Source organism: Lepidochelys kempii, chromosome 2 (assembly GCF_965140285.1).
Source record: "Lepidochelys kempii isolate rLepKem1 chromosome 2, rLepKem1.hap1, whole genome shotgun sequence".
In the NCBI taxonomy this organism is placed as follows: domain Eukaryota; kingdom Metazoa; phylum Chordata; order Testudines; family Cheloniidae; genus Lepidochelys; species Lepidochelys kempii.
In genome coordinates this window covers 206232634-206246704 of record NC_136381.1, presented here as the reverse complement: position 1 = coordinate 206246704, position 14071 = coordinate 206232634, and the positions used below count along the sequence as shown (strand labels likewise).

The following is a 14071-nucleotide window of genomic DNA, read 5'->3' as shown; positions in this document are numbered from 1 at the left end:
GTACCATGTCCTCCTACCCAAGCTACTTCCAGTGGTTGCGGTGCTCTTGCTGACCCCCTGTGATAATGCAGCTCTGTTTTTGAAAGAGAATGCCAGATAGACATTTTACATGTGAGGGGATTTAGTCGTCAAGCTAACGCTAACTGGACACTGTCTGGGCACTGATCAAGAGGAGCCTGGAAGGGCTCAACACAGTTATACAACTGCACTTACTCATGCAAATAGTGCCATAAAAGGGCCCCCTGGGGTTTCTCACCCAGGTGGGGAAATCTGACTACACCCAGTTATTTACACTGGGTGTCTTCAGCCCAGGCCCCAGCTCCTTGCAACTTGTAAGGGCCCCTGGCCCTTTGCAGGCCTTCATAAATCTCTCTAGCTTACCCTGGGAGTTCTCTGCACTCTCTGTAGGGTTGGAGTGAAGGGCTCCCAACTCTGGGCTCCAGGTGTCTCCCCAGAAAGGCACTTCTGCTCCTTTCCCCCCAGCTGACTGGCGTTTCTTCCCTTTTAAAGGCCTTCTCCTCCCACACATGACTGACAGGTCTGGAACTAGCCCTGCACCCAGGGCATCACCAGTGTGAGGTCTATACACCCTATCAGTCCCATTTAGCAAGCCACTGCTAGTCTACTGTAGGGTTGCCACCTGTCCAGGTTTTACCCAGACGGGTCTGTTTTTTGGCTTCTGTGTTTAGGTTGCCTTTTAGGGTTGCCGGGTGTCTGGTTTTGGGGACCTGGCAACCCTAAATGGCACCGGAAGCAAAAAGCCCAGTTACCACAGGGCATAGGGAGATGCCAGGTCATTAACCCATGCCAGCCCCTGCTCAGACAGGGCTACCTCCTACTTGCAAGGTGGCCCGGGGGAGAAGCAAGAGACGTGGACAAGGCCTTGGGGAAGCGGTGGAGCAGGGGCAGGGCTGAGGAAGAGGCAGGACAGGGTGTGGGGCTTCGGGAATCCAGTTACCAGTAATTAGAAAGGAGGTAACCCTAGTCTATTGGGCTACTACAAAAAGCAATATAGGAGGACTTTGCCATCTCCATACGAGACCTTTGCCATTATCTTTTAACTATTTGCATGTGTGTGGTGTGGATTTATATCAACAACCAGCAAGCTGTTTTTGACAGAGGAGTCTCAGTAAGTGCTACCTTGGGACAACAGAATACATGAGACAAGTAGTTTCTAGGATCCAAATCGGCTACTTTAACATCACTATAGGAAGCTAGTGATGTCAAAAATAAAGATGAGGTAACAGCTCACATTGATGTTTAAGTAGCTAACCTAATTCCAGCTCTTTATAAACTGATGTTCTTTTCAAATGTGTTTAAAAAAATTAAAGTGTTCAGTAAAAAGATTAGCTTTTCAGTGACAAATCCATCTAGAAGTATGTTGAGTTACTTTGATGGAACAAATTTATTAGAGGCCAAATTCTTCAAAGCAGAGCAATTCACTGCAAGTATTTTATCCGACCCTCGAGCTCCCGCTCCACCCGCCCGGTGCTCCCCCGCCCCCGACTCACAATTCCCTCGATGAGCACCATCTGCCGGCACACAGCACCACACTATGCAGGTGCGACTTCACTGCGCTGTTTCCGGGATCGGAACCCCACCCCTACACAGCAGCCCACCCAATCCCCTCCTGGTCTTCTATGGCCCCACCCTCGAAACCACCCAGGGGCTACACCTGTCCCAGCTAGGGTGCCTCAGCCTGTGGTGGTGCCTGGTACGGCCACCTTGGTGTCACCGCCGGCAGGGCACCTAGGAGTCCCCAGTACCTCCCCCTGTAGAGCCCCCCCATAAGCCCCTCCTCAGTAACATTCCTTATAGAGCCCCCCACCCCCATACTACACCCCATAGAGTCCCCCTTTCCCATCAGGCATTCATGACCTGCCATACAATTTCCATACCCAGATGCAGCCCTCAGGTTTGCCCCCCTGTTATAGCTATTGTTTCAGGCTGTTTGAAGACTCAGACATCTTTTCTACACTGGGAAAATGAGGTTTGTCTACCAAACATGACAGCTAATAAGTTACTATACTACTACCACCTGAGTATACTGGACGTTACGTAGTGTTTTCAACATGTTAATTAATACAATAGCCAACACATTTTCTAAACATGGAGGACGGGAGTAGAATTCAAAATTATCTTGATGATTTCAGAGGAATTCTCTGTTATCAAGAAGACGAAATTTAATCCAGACAAGTGCAAAGTACTGAACTACTACACTTAGGAAGGAAAAAAAATCAAATACACAAATACAAAATCTGAAATTGCAGACTAGGCAGCTGTACTACAAAAATAAAATAAATAAATAAATCTGGTGGGCTATAGAAACCACTAACTGAATGAGACAACAGTGTGATGCTGTTGCAAAAAAAGGCAAATGTCACTCAGATGTATTAACAAGAGTCATATTTTTCCACTCTATTCAGCACTGGTGAGGCTCAGCTGGAGTACTGTGTCCAGTTTTGGGCATCATACTTTAAGAAAGATGTGAACAAATTGGAGAAAGTTCAGAGGACGGTAACAAAAATGATAAGAAGTTTAGAAAACAAGACCTATGAGAAAAGATTGAAAGAACTGGAACATGTAGTCTAGAGAAGAAAAGGCTCGGGCAAGGCAAGGGGGAAAACAAAACAATTTATTTTTTAAATCAGATTTTTTATTAAAACTGGAATTTTTCATTTAAATTAAGTACACTTCAAAAAACCTATTTAAAATTAAATTTGAAATTGACAGTTTATGTTGAGGTCTAAGTGTCTTTTAATCTATTAACAACATTTTAATTAAGTACAAAAATATTAATCAGTATGTTTGCTGCCAAGTTTTAAAGAAGGGCAAATCACTGAACCGGCGGCAATCACTGGCTTAGCACCTGGAAGTAGAATTCGTTCAGATGCTAAACCAGCTTTTGACAGCAGTAGCCTCTTCTGCAGGTACAGAAAACATTTTCTTCATTTCAGTTTATTCAGCTAACTCAGTTCAGTGATTAGTTCATTCAAAGTTAAGAGACAACTGGAAGTTGAAAAGCAGGAAAGCTTGTTTTCCTCTTCCTATCTATAATAAAAAACTAAGAAAGATGGACAGATTGACCAGAAACAATCAGTTCAATTCACTAAACTACAGATCATACTTTCCTTATTTTAATAAACCAGTTTTAAAAGAAAAACATGTTTTGATAAGAAAAAAAAGTTTATGTATGCAGCATATTTAAGATACTTTTATTAATAAATATTTGAATTCTGTTTGTGCATTTTTGACTGACTTTGAATTTCCATCCAAATAAAGTTTACACAAATTACAAGTTAAACAATCAAAGAAATTCATCATGCACCATTTTCTAACATAATAAATGTATATTAAACTACATAATTGCTTAAATAATTGTGTATAATAGTGTATCTTCCTGGTTTGCAAAAAGAAGCCACAAATTTAGAAGAATGAAGTCATGTCATCGCAAAGGGAAATGGAGTGAATGAAGATGGAGGACAAAGAGACAACAGGGTTTAGGAAAAACAGGAGAAAAAGAGTCAGCATCCTCCATCTGGCAGTATGGAGGTGCTGCTTCCAGAGAAGTCATGTCAGAAATCGGCAAGAAGGTCAGTTTTCCCATGATCAGTTTCCGTTTTTGCACCTTGGGATAAAAAAGTAAATTTTGTACTTTATAATTTAATTGAACGAAAAAGGTTTTCCTTTTGGCTCTAAATATACTTCCCAACTAAGGACCAAGATTTTGCCACTTTTACAATGCATAGAACTGCTGCTGCATTACTACATGTGCAGTCCCACTGACTGACTGCAAGGAGCTGTTTGCAGAGCAAGATGCTACTCACTATGACCGAGTGGCAGAATCTGACCCTAGGAATTTTAACACTTTTTCCCCCAGCAGTGGATCTATGGAATCAACCTCCTCACCTACCACTCCAATCCCACAAACTACATCTAGGATTTTAAGTAGTGCAGAAGAGTCAATTCTGTAGTTATTTTCTGCCTCTTCCCCCCAACCATCTTATTTCTGTATGAATATGCTGCAATGCCAGCCCAATTGTACCTACAGAGGCAGGCAGGTTTATGAGGAAAGGAAAGCTAATCCATTATTCCTCCCTTCGCTCTGATTTGACATTACTCTCAGCTCAATAAGGCTTTTTTGAAAAATCATCCTCATCCCCCAATATTTTCAACCTAAGTGCTCCTTCTTAACTACAGAAGTGGTCTCTGCAAAACAGGGTTGAGATGCTTGCACTGCTCCTATTCATGTTCTCGGAATAAAGAGGACTTCAGTTTCTAAATCTCAGCAATGGTGTCGCTAGGTCAGCATTTTAGGAGGATCAATTAATGGAGTTTCAGAAGTGCCTTTCAGTTCCTTTGCTGTGGATATTCAATGAAGTGCAGGTGCCTTCCTTGAAATGCTATTGCTGCTTTGGAGCCCTTGCTGGAAAGTAAACCACAATATAGGAAACTGATGCAGTTGCCCTATATAGGCCTTTTTTCTTCTTGATGACAGAAGTTCTACACCATTAAGTCTGAAGCTAAGAATGACACACATTAAGTGCTGCAAGGGTGCATGGTGCTCTGTCATGAATAGGAGAACTATACCAAACAATTAACAGAGTCCATATTCCACTTCTTAAAAGCACAAGGTGGTTCTACTTATTACTGTATATAGACAGAGAATGGCAAGTTCATTATCAACAGAGTGGAATAGGTGGATCTTTATAAATTCTGTGAGGAAGTAGAGAATGAGGAAGTTCCAGTTGTACAGCATAAATGTCAAAGGACTCTCACAAGTCAGAAGTGGGCAGAGAGAGGGGTCAGGAGAGAAATCTGGGTAAGGTGTAGTGATTTGAACGAGATACAGTAGAGGAATGTAGATATATAGCAGTCGGAATTAAAGAGGAGTGTCTTGAAGGCAAGTGGCATAGAACTGGGGTGACTGATTCACTTTCATTTTTCTGAGCTGGACAATGTCTCAAATTAGAGCTACCACTAAGTCAGTCTAGCACTTTTCATTAACACTAAAATCACGCTTCAGTGAATAACTGAAAGCAACTGCAGAATTCTTGCAAGCAATTGATTTAGAGATCTTGAGATTTTATACTACCTTCCCAGCCACAATCTGGATAAAACAGCCTTTGGTTTATCATGTAAATGGATATTCATTATTTAACCTTCTAGTGAAAAATCTGCTCAGAATGGATACTTCACAATGAAAAAAAATGGAGAAACATGTTCCACTGGAATCAATTTATGACCACTGCTTTAATGCTGTTCTGTTCATTTATAGGCAGAGTTCTAAATTATAGAGTTCAGTTTATAAAACTGAACTGGAATACAATATAACAATATAATATATGGAGTTTTATAGCACTTTAAAGCAATCTCCAAGTTACTTCTCAGAGGCGATAAAGAATTCAAACTCCCATCATGGATGTTCACTGGGGCAAACACACTATTAATCATTTAAGGGAAGGATGGTTTTGTGGCACATGACTAGGAGGCGGCAGCAGTATGGGCTCTAGTCAAAGCTGCATCACATACTTTCTGGATGACCATAAGTAATTCATTTACCCCATAGTTCTCTTTCCTAATCTGTAAAGATAAAGTACCTACCTCATGTTAAAGCTGATTGTTTAGTTCACCAATGACACCCATTGCAAATAATCCAGATTTTAACCAAAATCACAAACCAGAGATCTTCAAAGATGGGGAGACCCATGGAATACACACAGTTGGCCAGCTATTGAGTAAAGAAACTTTTCTAACTTATTTAGAGATCAAAACTAATTTGAACTGGCCCACTCTCCCATCGTACCAGTACTTTCAAATCAGGCACTGTCTCTCTCAACTTTCTAGAAACCTCTTTTGCACAGAAAGCTAAGATCAGAAGAAGTGATCGCATCTGGACAATTAGGAAACAAAACTCATTTATATGAATCTTTGCAGACAGCTTTCCTCCCCCCCGCCCCCCAAAAAGTGTCTCTATATCATACACTGGGAAAAGGATGCAGATACAAAAATTACATTATAAGAATGGGGATTGATCTGGAAAAGAGGACCAGCAACCTCAGTCTGTAGTACAATAAAAGAAAAATTCTTTAAGATACCGGTTCAATGGTACCTCACACCAGACAGATTAAAAAAAATAGAGAGATATTGAATGTGGAAAAATGTTTAAGAAATTGTGGTGAAAGAAGACTTTATGCATATATAGTGGACATGTCCAGCCACAACAGAATATTGGGAAGCAATCCGTAAGCAAAAGCATAAATTGTTGGATATTTATTACCAAACGACCCTTTGATAATCCTCCTGGGGCTTCCTAGTGAAAATGATCATGCAAAAGAAAATGAATTAATCTCTCATCTGCTAGTAGCTGCTTGGCTATTGGTTCAAAAAAAAAAAAAAAAAAAAAAAAAGTTGTAGTTACAGAAAGATTAAGACATCAGTTACGTACCAGCAAAACAGAGGACAGATAGATGCTTAGACATTTGGTTACCTTTCATTCAATACTCAGAAAAAGTACGTTCATCTGCCAAAAAACAACAAACCCACCAGCATGCCTGTCCAATTTTTTTTCTTAATATTAACATCTGACAGCCATATCTGGCCTGTTATGTGTGTATAGAGATTTCACTTAACAAAGGTGTTGTAATAATGCTCATTCTGTAATATCATAAGACACTGTTAAATACAAAGATCTGATGACTGTATTTCTGTGTAATGTCTCTTTAAACAAAAGAGAACTGTTGTAATGAGAGTTTTGTTTCTGATATTTACATGACAAGGATTTGTAAACTTGTTAAAACTTCCTATATAAATAGTTAAAGAAAAGCTGAATGTTTGGAGTGCATTGAGACTGATGGAAGTCCTTACTATTTACCCCAGGATTATGTAATACACTAAAGCAGTTATAGTAAGAAACCAAATATGAACAGTGCATGTTTTCAATAAATACTAAAAGCAAAAAAAAAAAAAAAAGTATAAAGAACTGGAGTGTCATTTAATTTGAAAGCCTTTCACTTTGAGATTGAGTGTACTAAATATACACATGTTGTTTTTTTACTTCTGGGCAGGCTAGGAAAGTGTTACTACACTACCACTAATACAAGCAGACAGCCAAAATGCCATGTTTCAATGTATGCATGATAACTAGATCATGCTTGATGCTCAATCTAATTCTTAAACAAGTCTCAAACGGTTTCTCTATTGTACATCATTGACCTTTGGAGTCCAGAGTTTAAAAAAACCTGGATTTGGTTATAAATTAAGTAAATGTGATGGACACAAATGTTACTCTAGATTAATTGCAATGGAAAAGGGTGAATATATTATAAAGTCCTCTATTGCAAAACATTCCTAGACATAGTCCTTTGCTCTGTGAAACAGCTTTAACATGACAGTCCACGTGCATCTCAATTGCAGTGAAGCTAAATTTGCAAAGTAGAATTATTTTAAACCATTACAAGTTAACAAAGGAATCTGTTTCTGTACAATACTTCAGAATGGTACAGCATTCCCATTTTGTTTGGCAAAGACTCATGACCCCTTTAGCAAGTAGTGAAATAAATCGCTCTTAGTAGCAAATATCAAAACACACATGGAGCCAAAAAAATGTTGTTGAATAAGTTACTCAGTCACAGCAGCCAAAAATTCATGAATAGATAGAACCACACCACTGAGATTTTTATCTTCAGCTGCATTATTCATAAAAATCATTAAAAAGAATGAGTGACATATTTCAACACTTCCTGGTTAGTCTTGGGTTAAGTGCACAGCATATAAATAGCTCACCCAAAACTGACAATGAAGGATATTAAAAATAAGTTCTTACCTGTTAAAATGATTACTCCAATTCTTGCTTTACAAGCACCAACAAGTAGGAATTTATTCACAGTACCCACAAAAACCGGGTGGAGCTACTTGTTAATCACAGCCTTCAAAACTTTTCTTCATAGTACAGCAATAATTGCAAGGAAACTGGTTAAGCAATAACCAGATAAGCTGCTGGCACAGTTCCACAGAGAATGCTTACGCCCACAGAACAGCAATAACTCCGATGGAATGGGCTTCAGCTGCTGGCAGGCCTGCAATCCAGTAGGTTCATAAGCTTCTCAGATGCTCTCTGTCTCAAGGAGGAAGACCTTCTAGATCAGATGCTTCTCTAAACTCCTGAACAAGAAAAAGTTTATCAACCACACATTTGTTTTATTTTTTTTTTTAAAATAGCTAGATAGATTCTTCTTCGGATAGTTTTAAATGACCTTTTTACATCAAATTCTGGATTTTTCTCCTTAAGAAACATTTGGCTGCAACATTGGTATAGTAATAAAACATCACGACAGAGGAATGTCATTGCCACATCAGCCAGGAATGTTGGCACAACGCTTCATGTCACCGTATCTTTGTGGAAAGATCAGGTCACTGGCCACTTGTCTCAGCAGATATAGGACTTCATAATGATGCTTTGATCACAATTGGCTACATTCACGTTCATCTCTAAATGTTGTGTATCTGACAATTACTCTTAGTGGAGTACATAATACTGAGGCACAATAGCGAATCTATACATAAGTTTGCAATAAGGTTCCATTATAGGTTTTATATTTAGGTACACACCCCTATAACTTTGACTAGATACAATTGGTTTGGCCTCAATGTTACATTTACTCTGAAGGCTAAATATGCAGGATGTTTTTTGTTTTTTTATTTTAAATGGAAAAACGTTAAGAAATTCATACACTTTTTAAAATTAAGATCATTAATAAAATGTTTATCACAATTTCTTTCTGTCCCTCTGGCACCAAAATGGCTTATTACCCATTCAAGCTTTTCACACAGTTAAATTTTTTGAACTCATGCAAAGGTCATACATATATGAAGGAGAGAGGTTATGACTAGTGCTGGGGAAAAAATTTCAGCCAAAGTTTTTTTTCGCTGAAAAGTGCATTGATTGAAACATTTCACAAATGCATGTCAATTTTGATTATTTCAAAGCAAAAGGGAAAAAAATGTAGGAAATGTCTAACTGGGAGTTCATTTTAACTGAACCATTTTTTGGGGCTAGATTCACAATACCAAGGAGGAGGTGATAATAGTGGTGCCCCCCACACTGTAGTTAGGGAACTCAGTAACCTGGGATGTTGGAGACCCAGATTTGAAATCCGCTCTGGAGTGAGGACTGGAATCCAGGTTTTCTCCCTTCTCATCCCAGGTGAGTGTCCTTATCACTTGGCTATAGAGTGTTCTGGGGGTGGGTCTCTCTCAGTCTCTCCTGTTGAAGTTCATTGTGGGTGAGGAAGAGTGTGTGAAAGAGAATGTCTTTATAGCCTGGTGGTTATGGGACCCACTGCCAGGACACCCAGGTTCCAGTCCCTGGTCCGATAAATATTTACACAAGTGGAACAACTTCAACAGGAAAGACCAAGAGCCATTGCCTATAGACCAAGAGCCATATGGCCTCACCAGAAAGAGGAGAAACCTGGATCCAAACTCTTGCTCCTGGGCAGGGTTTCACACCGGATTCTCCCACATACCAGATGGCACTCCTACCTTGGTTTTGTGCATGCCAGAGGTGCCTAAGCCTTTTGTGAATAGAGCATTGTGCTTTTATCCTAAAAAACAGTTTTAAATAGCCAAAAATCAAAAAGAAACATTTCATTTGTCAAGCAAAATGTTTTGTTTAAGCTGAAACAAATTTTCTTCTAACTTTTCAATTAGCTGAAAATTAAAAAAAAAAAAAAAACAACACAAACACAACACACACCCCACATTCAGTTCAGGTCAACCTGAAACAGAAACTTTTTAGAAATGCTATCAGATCAGTCAGTTATTTGCACAGCTCTAGTTATGACTAAGGTATTAGGCATTCCGATGCATCTAACGCTAATGTTAGAGAGAATATAGGAGTGGTTTGCCCTCTGGTGGTCGGTCAGTAGTCCTTATACACTGTTTATAATTACTCCTTCATGGCTGTGAAATAACTTTTTTTTCTTTCCTGTAAATCTCTCTCCTGCCCCACAAACATCATTCTACTTGTTTACTAATTAGCTGCTTCATTTAAGTCACTCAGAGTTTTGGAGGAATGTAGTAAACTTCGGCTCCAGCTACACACAAATTGCATTGATTTCTAACAGGTTTCAGAGTAACAGCCGTGTTAGTCTGTATTCGCAAAAAGAAAAGGAGTACTTGTGGCACCTTAGAGACTAACCAATTTATTTGAGCATAAGCTTTCGTGAGCTACAGCTCACTTCATCGGATCCGATGAAGTGAGCTGTAGCTCACGAAAGCTTATGCTCAAATAAATTGGTTAGTCTCTAAGGTGCCACAAGTACTCCTTTTCTTTTTATTGATTTCTAAATGGTTTTAGGTAAAATCAGAGGGGTCCGTAGAGCCCAAATTGGAGCACTCAAGTTGTCAGCAACCCATTAGAATGGGAAGGTTTCCTCTGGTGGGCACAGACAAGGCTCTCACATTGTAAGCAGGTGGTAGTGATTCATTCCAGACCTGTCAGGTAACCCCAAAAAGTGTCACAGTTGGAGACTCGGAAAAACATCTGATTGTTTGGAATAGTATTCACATTTTGAGGCTGCCTCCCCACAGTGCTCTCTTCTGTGAGCTTCTGGCATAATCGCTCTCTTCCCTCATCCACATCTCTCCTACTGCAGTCTTCTGTAATAGCTGAAGTCAAAATATCATCACAAGGCTCAGAAAAGCCTGGCAACTTCTCTACTGGACCTCCAGTGTTGGTCAAGGCACCCTAGACTAACAGGGGCTGGAATCCTTAAAAAGGTCTTTTAAAAGCTATACATGTTCAAGGCATTGGTGCATACTGATCTTTACAATGGCCTTTTGATGTGGGAAGTACAGTTCCTCCCTTGCTCTGAACAGTGTATACAGAGAGTGTATATAGTCTATACTAAAAACCAAACTCCAGGAGGGGCATTGTAAGGAACAGGCATCAGAATATAAACCTCAGCCTAAGTCTTCCTCCCCACTTTAACTGTTTGAAGTGCTTTCTGAACAACTATCCTCTCTGCCCCATAAAGACAAGCTGATCCTTTTTTAGCCTGGTCAGAGCTAACAAGAACCACCTATCAGCATGAGTAGTAACTTATTCTGCATCTTCATGCAGGGTTTAGGCTCAATCTTGGAGTAGCTGACCAGAGGAGCTCTGCATTCCTATGCAGAATTCTAGGAACTCTCATATTATTGTGACAAATATATGGTGACGTGTATGTCCCTGAACACAAAGGATGTCTATTTCAGGGTCTGTCCTGATGCCCCAGACAGCTCTGTAAGAAGTAGCATTTTGTCCCCAACTGAGCTGCTGAAGTTAACAGGAGACTGCCAAGAGCCTGTGTACCTCAGCAACCACCTAACATCAGGCCAGCCATGTCAGGCCACCCTTCTGCTACTCTGCTACTCAAAGAGTAATGGGTCCAGCTGCAATGGAGAAAAAAAGCCCTCAGAAATCTGTGTGTTTAAGAATCAATAATCCTTACTATCTCACTCTGTAAAAGACAAAGGGACTTGCCCAAGGTCACAAAGGGTAGCTGGGCAGAGTCAGGAATAGATCTCCTTAGCCTGGCTACACGAGTTTAGTCACAAGGTCATCCTTTCACCTATGGCACCATAAGGCTATGTCTACAGTAGAATCATAGACTATCAGGGTTGGAAGGGACCTCAGGAGGTCATCTAGTCCAACCCCCTGCTCAAAGCAGGACCAATCCCAAATTTTTGCCCCAGATCCCTAAATGGGCCCCCTCAAGGATTGAACTCACAACCCTGGGTTTAGCAGGCCAATGCTCAAACCACTGAGCTATCCCTCCCCCCAAACAAGAGTTTCCCCTCTCCTGATTTCTGATATACAAGTAGACAGCTGGGAAAAACACCCTGGCGTCTGTTGCTTAGCTAACTCATGTGAAGCAGCCCACCTGTTTCAACAGCCCTTCCTTCAGCAGCGTGTAGGGTATGCGCAGCCACTCGCCGCAGTGAAAAGCGGGCTGTGCCCACACTGCCAGGGGTCGCTACACGTCAGTGAAAGGCTCTGAAAGGCGGGAGACAGTGGAGTGGGAAAAGCTTAGCACCAACCTTTCCCCACAGACAGAGCCTTTCTCTGCAACAGGGAAGAGCTCCAATGGCAGGGAGAAGTCTGGCAGAAGTCTTTGACAGCTGCTTCCCCGCCACTGGGGCCTTTCCTCACTGCTGGAGTCTTTTCCTTCCACAGGGCAAGGCTCCAGCCGCAGGGGGACAGTGGGACACACCACAGCTGTAGACAGGAAAGGCTGAGTAGAGCGCCCTGTAGGGTATGTACTTGAGTACACAGGGTTCAGGGTTTACTGGCCTAAGCAATGCCTCACCCTCTACGCTGCTCCTTTAACCCATGCCGGGCTACTGGAGTACATAGGCTACATTGCTGGCTTCTTTCAGTTGCATGTAGAGTAAGACTCACACGACTGTTCACAAACAAAGTTCCTTCCTCCAGTTCTCCTGGTCACTAGAAATCCCTCTGGTAGGCAAAGCTACCTGCCGCCTTCTCCTTCCTTCCTTCCTTCCCCAGCCTGTCCCCCTCTCCCCCAGACCCTCCCCACTTCTCTCTCTGCAAACTCCCCCTCTTCTGCACCCCCCCCCCCCAGTACTGCAACGCCACCAGCCCTCTGGCGCCCACCCTGCTGCTGCATTCTCCCCAACACGCCTCCGCCGCTCCTGCTGCACCCTCGCCGGCTCAATAACCCGACCCCCTCCAGCAGCCCCGGGCTGTGGCAGGCTGCGGGCCCCTGCAATGCTCACGGGAGCGGCAAATCCATCCACCAGCCAACCCCCCGCAAGAAGGGGGTGAACGCCGCTGCTCCCTTCCCGGCTCCCGGCGTGCAGAGCCGGCCGGCAAGAGGCCAGGCAGCGCCCCCCGCTCCCACCCGCCGCAGCACTCACCAGTCCCCTGCCGGCTGTGGGGGGGAGAAACCCCGCGGACAGTCTCCGCCAATCACAGCCCGAGCAACACCCTGAGGGAGGGGAGGCAAGAAGGTAGCAGCCAGCACCCGCTTTAAACAGATGACCCCAACCTACCCCCTGCTCTTGCAGGTCGCATCCAGCAGGGAGCAGCAGGGCCGCAGGGTCCTATAGCAAACAGGCAGGGTCACAAACGTTGTAAACGCATCTGTGTATTTGCCCCCCATTTTATTTGGGGCTGTAATTCTGCTGAGTGCCTTGGGAGCTGGGAGGGGGGGAAACGTGCAATGCAAGGGGAGCCGTTCTGCGCTGCACAACATGTTTGTGTTTTGCTACTCCATAGGAAAATGGAGGCCCATCTGTTTTCATCCTGGTGGTTGAAGAGTTATGCCAACTCTTCATGCACTGCTTTGCCAGGAACCGGTCACTTCCCCTTTTTACTTCTTAAAGGAACCGCACTGGAAAGAACTGAACAGCTGATATGTCCCCAAATATGTAGATTTTCAAAGACCAGTTAAAAATCATATCGTGTTTTTTTTTACCACAACTTTGTGCTCACAATAAGACCAATATTATTGCAAATGAAAAAACAATTAAATTCAAGCTTACTTTAACACTTAATCTGTTTACCTTTCTGTTTCCCCCAACTTGAAATATAAAAACGTCTTCATTAGTTTCACTCTAATTTAGTCACTTTGCTTACAGTGACATACATGTGAGCAGGAGCTCACAGCAGTTGAGAGCTAGCACTTCTGAAATACAAAATAAATATTTTGTGATGTTTCACTTGAACAAATGTAACCCTTCTGGCAAGTGATTAATGGAAGCAAAAAGGGCCACATTCAATAGCTCTAGAGCACCTCTTGGCAAATAATCCATCCACTTATCACTCAGAAACCTGAGAAAACTAAACAATCTCTTCCTGGGTGCTCTTAACAGGCAGAACTTCCCCCACTCTCAAAGGCTCCAAGACTTGTGTCTGAGGCTCACACAAGGAAATCTTTATAAACTTGAGAAAACACAGCAATAGAATATATATGAAAATAAAAAGTAAAATTAACCCCCCTCTCTCAGTAACTTTGGCAACTCCCTTCCCTCCTGCCAGTGAGAATGCCCACAGGTAATACTC

General features: G+C 42.1%; 1 protein-coding gene across 3 annotated transcripts in view; it reads right to left on the bottom strand.

Moving 5' to 3' along the window:
• The window catches only part of CPVL (carboxypeptidase vitellogenic like), a 97547-nt gene extending 84367 nt beyond the window's left edge, over positions 1–13180 (bottom strand). The window contains exons 1-2 of one of the 3 annotated variants that reach the window (XM_073333608.2): positions 13060–13180; positions 7826–8163 (exon numbers count right to left, since the gene is read on the bottom strand). The gene's annotated coding sequence lies outside the window, so the exon portion shown is untranslated. Of the gene's footprint in view, positions 1–7825; positions 8164–12783; positions 12890–12924; positions 13027–13059 lie in introns of those variants that run through there. The other 2 variants (XM_073333606.1, XM_073333607.1) reach the window with 2 other exon arrangements.
• Between the last annotated feature and the right edge of the window lie 891 nt (positions 13181–14071).